The sequence below is a fragment of the Ambystoma mexicanum genome, chromosome 9 (assembly GCF_040938575.1).
Source record: "Ambystoma mexicanum isolate Mex_15411 chromosome 9, UKY_AmexF1_1, whole genome shotgun sequence".
NCBI classification, from domain to species: Eukaryota; Metazoa; Chordata; class Amphibia; order Caudata; family Ambystomatidae; genus Ambystoma; species Ambystoma mexicanum.
Window position 1 is genome coordinate 19613595 of NC_090931.1, and position 11407 is coordinate 19625001.

The following is an 11407-nucleotide window of genomic DNA, read 5'->3' on the forward strand; positions in this document are numbered from 1 at the left end:
CTCAGTACCAGAGTGGTGTAGTTGCATGTTGTTGTGTATGACTCATAGTTGCTTCTTCCTCGTCTCAGTACTAGAGTGACATGACTGAGACAAAATAAGGGAAGCTGGTTTGCAATATCCCATAAAGGTTGGAGAATGATTGGGTAGGCTGTCATTAGGATAAGGGGTATACCATGTCTCCCCCAAAGGCCTCCACTCCCAGTCCCCAAGGACCATTCACCCAGGTGATTCTCCCTCACTTGTCCACCCACAGGGTCAGGATCCAAAGGCGATGGCCTTTCCCTGCCCACCTGCACAGAGGATTCAAGAGGAATAGGAATGAGAATAGCCCCAGGTTTCTCACAGAGGTGCTAATCCCCGACCACAACAATAGAGCTGTCGCCAAGCTTGCCGCACAAGTCTCAGAGTCTCTCACTAAACTTTCTCATTCTGCTGTGTAAGTCACTGTGCAAGCCGCGCTGGAGCTTTCACTTCGCTCCGAAAACCGCTACATGTATGCAAGTGTTTCCTTCAACATCGAGTCCTGCTCCTTGTGTGACACGCGCTCTCTCTCAGCTGGTTCCCTTGTGCTCCCACTCGTTCAGCTGTTCACCGCACAGAACGTTGCTCTCAACAATTTTCTTTCACACGTGCAGCCAGAAAACTGTTAAATCTTTACATCTACTTCTCTATGGCTCAAAAAACATGACCCCCACTTGGGTAACTCTAATGAAAGGCAGTTTAGAATGTTGGTCACTGGGTCTTTATTCCCACTGAAGCCAATCAGAATGTTGATCATCTTCCTCCATTTTGGCTTGGGAAAACTGCCCTACTCTGAGCACAAGAGTTAAGGCCTAAACCAAGGTCAGAATGGAAATTCCGAAAAAGTGTAAAAAGATCCAAAAACACACAGGTAAGTCTTATACCCTTCTGCCTCTGGACCTGACAACAGGTAGCTCTATTCGTGGAGGTGGCATATGATAGAAGTTAGCTAACTTTGATCTTTAAGAAGTTGAAAACTCCATGTCCCCTACCCCTTTATAAAGGCAGATCCCACCTGCCAAGTCTCAATAGGGAGGGGTAAGGCACAGCCTCTACCAGATCCGACAGCCGAGTGGGACTTCATGTTGTTGAATTAGGGGGCTAGGTGTGAGGAATTTGACCATCTGCACCGTGGGTGTGTGCTCGCCTGGGCTTTTTAAAAATTGAATGATGGTAGATGAACCTTCTGAAAATGTGTGGGGCTAATCCGCACGACATACGCCATCTACACCTTGCTCCTCGCCAAATACTATCCCTCCATATCTTAACATTCTTCTGGCTCCAACTCTCTGCGTGTCAAGTGAATCTCTAAGCAGCATACTGGTGGCCGATCTCTTTCCTCGGCTGGCTCCCTCCTCTGGAACAGCCTCCTCCCTTCCTCTCCATCTTGAGCCGGATCTCCTCAAATTCCGGAAGCTCCTCAAAACTTTCCTCTTCACCTCCTCCTCTCCCTCCTGTGCTAAACCCCACAGTCACTGAGATTGGTGGCTTGGGCCCTTATGTGTCCTTCTGGGGCCTGGCCTTCTGTCAAATTGCTGTCAGCCTCTGCCCTCCTCCAACACTTGCTTTGGGCACCCACTGGTCGGTGTTGTCCAACAGGCCTACACTTAATGTATAAGCAGGTGACCGCTCTTTACCTGCTGCCTGCAACTGAATCTCTGGCACTTCCAGAACTTGCCCCCTTCCCTTGTTTCTTCCCTCTCTCTGCACTTGCATGTTCCGAATGCTCACAAGGCCTATCAGGACCACCTCTCTATTTGTTTCACTAGTATTCCTTTATTTGCCTTTTGTTACCCTGTTTCCTCCCCTTTGCCCTTTGGTGCATTGAAACACAATTACTTGATGTATGAGAGCCTTACAAATGCACAATCAAATAACTATAAAATAGATCTGTGTACACTAGGCGGACACAGCCTACAGGCGCAGTCCCCCCTTTCATATTTAGTTGGGATATGACAGGAGGAGTGCATGATGCATCGCCAGAAGGGGGAGGAGCAAACCTTCCCCTTGCCATGGCCCATCTAACTATCTAACAAAGGCTCCATGGTTCTGCCCTGTCCTTTCATATGGAACTGTGTCAACCTGAAGCCGGCTCCCGCCCTCCATATCGATTGAAAGTGAAATGTCATGTCTGGAACTGCGTGTTTACAGTAGTCATCCCTGAAGGGGGCCCCATTCAGAAGGTAAGAGTATGTGGTTTGCCAGAGCCAACATTTCTAGTCTCGCTGCAGCTTCAAGGGCGACCTGCCGCTTTAATCAGGAACCACAGAAAGTTCCATTATCCAGAGGGATCCTATGATCCACAAAAGACAGGAAGATGGGTGGGACTTAGTATTACATGTTTTTACCCCTTTACATTTTCTGTTGCAAAGCACTCTGGGTATGACCTTACACATACAGGAGATTGTTGGTGGGGACCCAGGATTGGTTCATTAACCCCTTAACTGCCATGGGTCCCCCCCCCCAGTGCTAATGTCTTTTTTGGTGATTTCTGTATGTCGCCATTCAATCCCTTGTAACGTTTTTGTTACATGAGATATCTAAGCCAAATTTGGCCCCTTTTTTTCCCATATGTAGGCGATCGTGACGACACCAAGGAATCCTAGTTTGCTGTAGGGGGGTGAGAGAAAATAACCAAAAAGGGAGAACATGCTATTTTTTTCTTCAGAAAATGCCAATAAAATGATGTACAAAGAAGCCTGTGCTTTTTTCCTTCTAAGTGCTAGGAACAAATTGTTTGCTGTGCTGAATTCCCGATTTTCCAGGCGTTCAAGAAAAATGAAAACGGTAACTCACATGTGTGGGTGCACCTCCCTGGGCGCAAAGGAAAAAGGCTAAACCACTGGTAACCCGAAGTCTTTGGGCAGAGCAGATTTAGAGAAATGTTGCTCTTGTGGACAACCTACACATCTGGGCCTAGGGTGTCAAAGTCAGCAAGGAAAACAGGGAACCCCAAGCATTTCCGAAAAGAGGACACCCGTGGGAATCCACAGAGGTGTGACTTGTGCGCATCTCCACAGAATGTATTACCCACAACCCCCGGCAAGGTCCGAAATTTGGCTAAATAAAATCACAATTTTTAGACATTTCACTCTGCACTTCCACTGAAACACACCGCCAACACCACATGTCCTACCTTCCCGCTTTCCCACAGGTGTCACGACGAAAACTGTACCTCACATGTGTGGGTGCACCTACCTGGGTGCAAAGGGATAAGGCTGAAACACTGGTAACCCCACGTTTTTCGGCAGAGCAGATTCTGAGGAATTTTGCTCATGTGGACAACCTACAGTTTTGGGCCTGCGTTGTCGAGCCACCAAGGAAAACAGGGAACCCCATGCATTTCTGAAAAGAGGACACCCGTGGGAATCCACATAGGTGTGACTTGCGCAAAATGCTCCAGAATTTATGACGCATAACTTGCGGCAAATTCCGAAATTCGGTGAACAAATCACAATTTTCAGACATTTCACTCTGCCCACCCACCGAAAAACACTGCCAACACATGTCCTACTGTCCCGCATTCCTACAGGTGTCCCAACGAAAACGGTACCTCACAGGTGTGGGTGCACCTAACTGGGGAAAAGGCTAAACCACTGATAACCCCAAGTCTTTCAGCAGAGCAGATTTTGTGAAATGTTGCTCTTGTGGGCAACCTACACTTTTGGGCCTAGGGTGTCGAAGCCACCAAGGAAAAAAGGGAACCCCATGCATTTCTGATAAGAGGACACCTGTGGGAATCCACAGAGGTGTGCTTGCGCAAATCGCCCCAGAATGTATTACCCACAATCCCTGGCAAAGTCAGAAATTTGACCCAAAAAATCACGATTTTCGGACATTTCACTCTGCCCACCCACCGAAACACGCAGCCAACACCACATGTCCTACATTTCCATGTTTCCACAGGTGTCCCAATGAAACGGTACCTCACATGTGTGGGTGCACCTACCTGGGCGCAACGGGAAAAAGCTAAACCACTGGTAACCCCAAGTGTTTTGGCAAAGCAGATTTTTAAAAATGTTGCTCTTGTGGACAACCTACACATTTGGGCCTAGGGTGTCGAAGCCACCAAGGAAAACAGCGTACCCCATGCATTTCCGAAATGAGGACACCCGTGGGAATCCACAGAGGTGTGACTTGCATGAATCGCCCAAGAATGTATTACCCACAATCCCTGGCAAAGTCCAAAATTTGGCAAAGAAATCACTATTTTCGGACATTTCACTCTGCCCACCCACCAAAACACGCCGCCAACACCACTTGTCCTACCTTCCCACGTTCCCACTGGTGTCCCGACAAAAACTGTACCTCATATGTGTGGGTGCACCTACCTGGGCGCAAAGGGAAAAGGAAGGCTAAACTACTGCTATACCCCAAAGGTTTTGGGTATCCAACCTACGGGTTTGGGTATCCAACCTACAGATTTGGTCCTGGGGTGTCGCAGTCACCAAGGAAAACAGGGAACCCCACCCATTTCCGAAATGAGGACACCCGTGGGAATCCACAGAGGTGTGACTTGCATGAATCGCCCCAGTATTTATTACCCACAATCCCTGGCAAATTCCGAAATGTGGCAAAAAACCACAATTTTCAGAGATTGTGCCTCTGCTCACCCACCGAAACATGCCGCCAACACCACATGTCCTACCTTCTCGTGTTCCCACATGTGTCCTGATCAAAACGGTACCTCACATGTGTGGGTGCACCTACCTGGGCCTAAAGGGGAAAAGGCTAAACCACTCCTACCTCCCAAAGGGTTTGGGGAGCTAACCTACAGATTTGGGCCTGGGGTGTCACATCCACCAAGGAAAACAGCCAACCCAGTGCATTTCCGAAAAGAAGACACCCCTGGTAATCCACTGATGTCTGACTTGCACGAATCGCCCCAGAATGTATTACCCACAAGCCCCGGCAAAGACCCACATGTGAGACAGATGCCCAAGGCCAGGGACATTACCCCAACTTTCCTGGAACTGGCCTGCGTTACTGCTTCTCCCTCTGGGAAAGGTTAGGGACCCTGCCGGGGCTTCCTGGACCCACTGCTGGGCTTGGGGGATGGTCAAACCACATTGGAGACAGCCGCCCAAGGCCAGGGAAATCACCCCGACAATCCTGAAGCGCTGGCTGGGCTGCGTTACAGAATGTTCATCGGGGGAGGGAAGGGGACCCTGCCGGGGCTACCCGCAACTGCTGCTGGACTTGGGGACGGTCGAACCACATGGGAGACAAGTCTCTTTCTCTCCCTTTCTCTCTCTCTTTCTCTCTCTTTCTCTCCCTCTCTCCTCCGATTGTCAATGTTATGCGGATGACACCCAGCTCTCCTTCAGGCTTCCCCCAGCCACCTCTGCTTCTTCTCTCATACCAGACTGTCTGGCCGCAATTCAGGAATGGTGTGCTGCCAATGATCTCTGCCTTAATGCCAGTAAGACTGAGATCCTCTCACTCTGGGCCCTCGTCCTGCTCCTTCGTGTGAGGCTAAGAACCTTCATGTAGTCTTCGACTCCACTCTCTCCTTCTCTCCTCACATCTCTGAAGTCTCTAAGAAGTCAAACTATCAGAGGTATTCTTCCTTTTCTCACTTTCCCCCAGAATCTCACTGTCTCCAGAGCTCTGGTCCTCTCTAGGCTGGACGATAGCAACAGTCTCTTTCTAAATATTCCTGCCTCACCTCTTTGACCTCTACAACTTATCCAGAACAGGACTGCAAGACTTGTCCTTGGCCTCAAGCCCGGGGATCATTTCTCTCCAGCTCTGAAATCTCTTCATTGGCTCCTGGTGGCTGCAAGAATCAGGTTCAAGACCCTCTGCATCGTCCACAAGGCTTTCTGGGACCTGGGACAGCTCTACCTCAACATATTCTTCCAAAACATCTTCTTTATCGAGCTCTCCGCTTTCTCTCTTCCTCTCCCCTGCTGATGCACCTGACTGTTTCACACAATGGTCACCGGGTCACCCTCTGAACTCGCGCCAGGGCTCCTGCTTGCCTCGTTGCCCTTGCACTGCAAGGGTCTGTATCTGCAAACCTACAGTCCCTTCTCTCTGCACTTATGAGACTCCCATTGGCAGCACTTGTGAGTTAACTGCACTTCCCTCTTTCCCTCCCCCTGGCACTTCTCCCCTTCTCTCTTCCCTGCAATTGCACGATCCAAATGACTCAAGGCCTAGTAAGATCATTATTTCGTCCTCCCTTTGTTTCCCCTGCCTTGTCTTGTTGCGCCTAGAAACACTAGTGTACAGGCGCGTTATAAATTCCACATCATATCATATCACAACAGAGCGTTTAGAATAAAAAATATCCACGTCAGGGATATAGTTGCTGTTCCTCCTTCTTCCCGCAGCCATATCTCCTCTCCTGCCCAGAACCTAAGTCCTGTCAGACACAACTATCAACATTTTGCATTCCTACTGGTTACTTAATGTGTCAGTCAACCAAAGCCCTCCCAGGCTACCATATGTCACATGGTGCAGCTCTAACCCCTGGGAGTGATGTCACTGTCAGAACAGGGAAAGGGGGAAAGGAACCCTCTGTCTGCCAAGATACAGGCCCAAGGGGAAAACACATGAATTTTGTATTTGTATTCATTTGATTTTTATATAGCGCTTTACACCAAAGCCATCTACATAAAAACAACATTGTACAATACAATGCAGACATAATAGGAAACACAGAGTACATCTGTATTTACAGTAACCTTGTTAACCAGAAGATGGAAGATAAGATCACAAAGAGCCCCGGAAAGTAGAATAAAGAGACATAGAATGAAGAGAAAGAGGGAGAGCATCCAGTGTAGAGGAGCAGGGAGAGAAAATGAGCGGAAACGAGACTGAGCACACAGAGGATGAGGAACAGCAGGAAGGCAATGGGAAGAGGAGCGCAGTGAACGAGAAGGGATATAAAATGAAATAGGAAAGAGAGGTATGCAGGTGGGAGGCCATGAAGAGATTGCAAAACTAAGCACCGAAAATGACATTTTAGACAATGATGGAAAGGAAGCCATCCCCGATCAGCCAGGGAGGAAGAAATAGAATCACGAGGAGCTGGGAGGAATAGGGCACAGATAGAGGCATTGATACAGATTTCAGAGGGGCTAGGCGAGATAGGGCAAGCCCAAAGAGGGTAGAGGAACAGTAGAAGAGCCAGGAAAAGGTGAAGGCCAAGAACAGGAGTTGAGTGGCCTTAAATGTCACGAAAGGATGTTGTGCAAGTGAAAACAACAGGAACGCACAGATAGAGAGATGTGATGACTGAAGGATAGATCTGAGTCTAGCTAAAGACCCAGATTACGAGCTATAGAGGAGGTAGGTAACTGAGCTGGGGGAAATGATATGAAAGGGGGGAAGAGGAGGTGTAATAGTAGTGGAAGGAAAGAAAAGAACCTCAGTATTAGCAGCATTGAGTACCCAGAAGTGGCCCGTCACCCAAGATTTGATAGCAAGGAGACAGGCGCTGAGGTTGTTATGAATATCACGAGTGAAGTGTGGGAGGGATAGAAAGAGTAGAGTGTCATCAGCATATAAATGGTGGGATACCCAAAAGATGAGATAACGCCGGCAAGTGAGGATGTATAGAGAGAAAAGAGGAAAGGACCAAGGACAGAGCCTTGCGGAACATCACAAGTAAGAGACTGAAAACGTCCTGAGGGACAGGTGTGACTCGAACCCAGATAGAATAGAACCAGAAAAAACAAAAGAAGCGAGGGTAGACAATAGAAGCGAGTGATCAAGTGTCGAAAGCTGCAGAAAGATCCAGAAGAATGAGAAGAGAAGAGTGTTTAGAATAACGTGCAGAGTGTAAGGAGTCCAGAACAGAAAAGAGACCAGTCTCAGTGGAATAGCCAAGACGAAAGCCAGGCTGAAAGCCAGGAAGAATGGAGTTAAGAGAGACAAAAGTGGAAACCTGAGAGTAAATAATACGTTCAGGAAAGAGCGAAATAGTGTGGAAATTAGAAGCAGAGGATACGTCAGCAGAAGGTTTCTTTATAATCGGGATGATGGCGGCGTGCTTAAATGAGGATGGAAAGATTGAAGTGGATAGACAGGAGAATTGTAAGGTAGGGGACAGGTGAGGGATACACTTTAGGAATAAGCATGGATGGAAGAGAGTGCATTGGGGAGGAGGTTGGGTGGGCCCGAGCAAGCAAGAGAGAGGTCTCCTCATTAGAAATTGGAGTGAACCTAGTGAGAGTCTACCTAGGACAGCGATATTCAAACTGTGAGGCGCGACCCGCTGGCGGGCCATGGCCTCATGTCCAGGGGGGCGCGCACTTAATCCCCTCTGACTCGCTTAGAACGTGAATAATTTTGATTATGTGCAGGTACGTGACGCGCCCACCTTTTAACTGTCAATAGAATCTCTTTTTATTGGTATCTACATGCCAGGCCAGACGCAAGCCCTGCTCAGAGCATAACAATCCTAATTGTCAACGGGATGAAAGTGAAGCCGCATAAAAAGGGGAATTCTCCGAGGGACGCTGCAATCCGTTTTTTATTTTTAGGGTTGATTATTTATTTCGATGGACTGAATTTATGTGTCCCACTTTTATTTACCCCCCTGTGCCTTGCCTCGAATTCACAGACGACCACCCTTCATCACAGAGCCCTGACCCCAAAACAGGTCCCTACTTGGGAAAAAGTCGTAAGACACTGGGAAAGGGTACGTGTACAGGAAAAAGAGACACTGAAAAGTGCCCTTTCTTTCTCAACAGTAAAAGGCCTATACAAACACATGAAGCAGACTTACCCGAGGACGACACTTTGATCCTGGACACCAACGCGACCGAGCCTCGCCTGCTGCCGGCACCCGCCGTTCCATCCCTGCACCCACAGGCGGGCCCGATGCTCCCCGGAGCTCCGCAGCATCCCGAAGGGGCGGCCGCGTTGAGTCCCGGAGCGAGCTCACCGAGACCGCCAGGCGAGTGTACGTCGGCAGGGCCAGCTGCCGCCGGTGATCGGTGGTCACCCGGAGGGGGGTCCGCCTTGAATCCCGTACCTATGCAGCCCGTCCCCCTGCCGATTTTCGTCGGGCCGACCCGGGTCGCGGCCCCAGCTCCGCAGTCACCCGGAGGGGAGACGGCGTGGAGCGGGCCGTCCACCCAGATGCCGGCGAACGCAGCAAACGGGCGGCGAGCAAGGGAGGCGGCTGCATTGGAAGGCGGCCCGCCGCCCCCCCCTCTGGGGGGGAGAAAAGAGGTGCCGCCCGACCTCGTGGGAGAATCACCACCCGAGGACAGAGAGTCGGAGTGCCAGAGTGAACAAACATCTGAGGGAAAACCGCCTGCGAGAATATCTGAAAGCGAATCCGCACCAGCGCCACCTATTGATCAACCTCATAAACCCACAACATTATTCAATGAAGCCTCAACAAGCTTGCCATCAGCTAACCTCGATGATGAAGCCAACGTGGAGATTGCTTCAATCCGACCACCACTCAACAAAGAAAAGGGCTCTGCCTTTAACTCCATAAAAAAAAAGAGACCTCGGTCACTTGATGACCCAACAAAAACAAAAAAAAAAGTTTACGAGGAGGAAACAGCAAGTAAACAAAGGAATACAGGCACTTCAGCCAAACAACTACCAAAACACACGACTTCTACTAAATCACTTCGTGTGGTCACTAAAGACTCAAGAAAGAACTTGAAAAAACCTCAACGCCCCTTGAAACTATTATCGGACTTCTTCCACAAGCACTCTAAAGCTATTCAACAAAAGTGCAAAGAATTGACGGATGCAGAAATCTTGGAGGCAGCAGACGCAATCACTCCTCCTCGAAAACACCGTAGGGTAATACAAGCCCAACGTAAAGTACCCTTTCCTCTACCCAAAGAAGACAATAGATCAGCAACCACCATAGACCCGACAAAATGGCACTTTTCGGGCCAAGTTACTCCAACAATTCCACAAATAACGACAGACGAGCCAGGGGTGCAAATCGCCCCTAAACCGGCCTCATCCGCAGCACCCTCCCGTAACCCGGTGGTTCTCTATTCCGGCAACACAACGGCGCAAATAGCACTACCACCTTTGGCCCTCCAACAAAGCCAAAAGAGCAGCGACCAAAAAACACAGATCCAACCTCAACTTCACAGCCAAGAGACACAGGAGGGTGACAGACCCATATCTCCCCGATACAACCTGACCCCGTCAAAGCAAGTAGACTCCTCTACGATAAACAACACTCAACCTACACCAAAAGATATTCCAAGTGACAGGGAGGCCTCACCTCAACTAAACAACAGCGATAAAGAACACCTACCTGAGACCTCGCCACGACCTTTGAGAGAGACAGACATACCTAGGCCACAAAACCGGGAAAGAGATTGTGAAAGAAACCACCCGACAAAATCTAAAAACAGAATCCAGTTTGAGAAAACTCTAGATAACTTCTACTCAAACTTGGATAGCTATAACAACCAAAGAAGACATTCTTCAGACCAAGCTTCTAGAAGGCTATCTTCAGTCATTACACCAGCCACACGGCCACCATCACCTACCAGAGGCAAATCGACACCATATAGCCCCTTACCATCAAATGACTTACAGTCAAAAAAACTGGACACTTGCACCCTGATGTCAGCTTTATCTATAGCTCTAAATCCTTTCGTTAAGCTATACGAAACAATTGGAGACACAATGAAGGACCACACATCACTCCAAACGGCAATGCTAAATAAACTAACTTTTTTGGAGGGCTATATCACGGCCCTAGAAGCAAAGCCAACTTCGATTGAAAACAACACAACTCAAGAACAGATGATGCTTCCGCCTCAGCAACCACTTCAACCTACGTGCCCTGTTCGTGAAGAAAGACCTCAAACAAAGTCTTTGGGCACACAAACGCTCCCATTTATCGACTTAACGGTGCCGACACCTCTCCTGACAGGCAACTGCAAGCCGATAAGAGGAGTGAAAGAACACAATTACATAAAGAAAAAAACAGTATTACTAGAACCGATCTTCCATCGACAGGTCTCAATTAACTTAGAAACAATAGCTTCGCAAAAAAGCCCTATTATTAAACCTAAAGGGAAAGGGGAAGCTATAGACCGCCAGGAAGCGAACACGGAAGCTCATGTAACATATAACCACTCTCCTGGAGAGGCGGAAGCCTCTCCATACGACGAGGATCTGATGAATATTACTCAACATTTCTCAGACCAATCCACAACTTCAATTCAAGAAGTCCAAAGTGCAAATGACTCCTTACCAAACCACACAACGTCCCCAGAACATCGCAACAAGGAAAAAGAGACTACAGAATCTCCCTTTTATACCCTCGAAGAACGAAGACAGTGGCTGTCCAGGGATACCAACAACCAAAAAGAATCCCCATTGGGAAAACCGGGGACAGTACCCAACCCTAAACTCCAAAAGCCAGAAAACGAGAAAC